Here is a 2,471-nt window from a genome sequence, read left to right on the forward strand (position 1 = left end):
CTGCTGGAGGTCAGAGTTTCATCAGGATGATGGACTTTAATGATTCTCCTTCCCTTCAGCTGTTGGTTAAACGTCACTGTGTAGAAGAGTCCAGCTGGCATGATGCTGCCACCACCATGTCTCTCCCATCCATCTTTGGTTCAGAGCTTCACTTTCTCCAGGTGAAGCAGATTTCAGTCGTTTGTCTCCATTCTGGAGCTGCTTACACTGTCAAAAACTAACAGTTATATTATGGTTTACTAAACCTGTCACAAGAAAACAGTGTTGGTTATTTTGATCATTTATCTAAATATTATAGATAAATATTCAGATATTTAAATTAAATATCTGAATATTTATTATATTCCTTTAAAGGCGGTAAGCTAAAACCACCTTTAAAGGGATGCTGATGTTATTTAGCTTTCTAAATGCTTAATGAAACAAAAAGGCTTTTTAAAAAACAGATCCCATTCAGACGTTGGGCAGTAAATATTCTACAGTTCAAACAAAAACCAAACAAACATCCATTCAGTTCCTTTCAGCTCATATTTAACTTGCTAACTGTTAGCAAGTTAAATAAATGTTTAATATTTAGCTTCAAACTAAATATGTTGCCAACAAGTTAAATGTTTAGGTTGTAACTAAACATTTACTTTGAAGCTACGTATTTATGATGCGTAACCATGACAACACCGTGCGGATTCGCGTCTCCAAAGCACCAACAGCTGGAGGAATGTCAGCCAGTCTTCAGTTCGTCGGGTTTTCAGGGTTTCAGTCTGTATGAATAGATTTGACTTGGTTTGAAAATCTCTTCACGTTTTTCCTCCATGATGGTTCCATCCTGGAGGAAGAATCGTTTAATCATCTAAAGATTCAAGCCGACGATGAGGGATGGGAGCTTCCTGCTGCTGCAGCTTCCTGCTGCTGCTGCAGCTTCCTGCTGCTGTAGCTTCCTGCTGCTGCTGCAGCTTCCTGNGCCCCCACAGGCCAGGAGGGGAACAGGTTGGTTTGACTCAGAGCAGCTGGAGGTGGAGCAGATGTTCTGGTTCTGAACCAAACCGGGTGGAAAACATTCTGTGTCTGCTCCAGAACCAGAAGTGGTTCTTATTAACTTTTGCTGAAAATGATGAGGAATATTTTTAAAAGCAGATATAAAAACTAATTCAGTCTTTTCCTTTCGCCAGTATCAGGTTTCCAGAGGTTTGGACTGAAGAAAAAAATTATTCTTCAGACTCTAAAATCTGATCAAAACATGTTTGGGGTTTAATGCTTTACTGTAATTTATTACCCAGCTTCCAGTAATCGATGGTTGATCTGTCCTGTAGTTATTCCTGGATTTTGGGTTTTTCTTCCCTATAAATTAAAGATTTTCTACATTTTCCAGCTGCTGGGAGGAAATGGTGTTTTCCAGGAGAGGAACTGAAATGAGCTTCATCCTGTTGTTTAACTGGGCCACAAACAAACCTGCTGCTGTTTATTTTACTCCTGTATTCCCAGCAGAGCCACATGAAGTACATCAGCCTTTCAGCTGTTTCCTCAAAGCTTTGATTTCTGCTCTTCACAGAGTCTGAGTTTCACTGGAGCAGACTCATCAGGTCCTGCTGCCTTCAGCGCCGCCACCAGCAGCACAGAATGAAGGTCAGACCACTAATTGATGTTTTAATCAACTTATTAACCAAACGGCTCGTTGTCATTCTGAAACGACGGCTGAGTGAAGCTGCAGCTTCGGGACCTTCAGGAGAGACGGAGGCTCAGGGACCATGCTGTCTGAAGCAAAAGTCTGTAAAATAAATGAAAAAACAAGCATCATGAGGGCCTTGAGCGAAGAAAGAAATACATTTCTGCCAAGAAACTGAGAATTTCAGGTTAATCTCAGAAATTTTGTGGGAAAAACTTTGAACTTTCTGGGTTTGAAGTTGATCTGCAGCAGAATAAAATCAGTTTTCCTGAAGAGCTCCGGCTCTTCCTGACATCCGGAAACTCCTGACATCCAAAACATTTCCAGCAAATCTCTCAGGTAAAAGCTTCACCTGCTGAACCCGGCTGGCATCCAGCCCCGTCACCATGGCAACCGCCATTACTGCCATCTCCTCATGCAAAACCCGGGAGATGAGTGGCTGCATACGCAGCCGTCTCCATCAACTTCCTCAGAAGACTCTGTTGTTCCAGCTGCAGAATCTACCAGGAAATTATTCACATTTTTATTGAAGAAATAAAATCTGAAGAGCCAATTTGCAGGTTGCAGTGGCTCAGAGTTTCCTGCTCTGGCCTGGCTGCAGCGCGGCCAGCCGCCTCATTGATTGCTGTGAAATCACCAGAGGCTGCAGGACGAGAAGGCAGTCGGTTCACAGGAACGCCGTCTGAACGGATCGGCTCCTCTAGGAAACTGGGATTGTTCTCTGCTGGAGGTCAGAGTTTCATCAGGATGATGGACTTTAATGATTCTCCTTCCCTTCAGCTGTTGGTTAAACGTCACTGTGTAGAAGAGTCCA

The sequence above is a fragment of the Poecilia latipinna genome, unplaced genomic scaffold, assembly GCF_001443285.1.
Source record: "Poecilia latipinna isolate Pla-1442-1.1 unplaced genomic scaffold, P_latipinna-1.0 Scaffold841, whole genome shotgun sequence".
Taxonomy (NCBI): domain Eukaryota; kingdom Metazoa; phylum Chordata; class Actinopteri; order Cyprinodontiformes; family Poeciliidae; genus Poecilia; species Poecilia latipinna.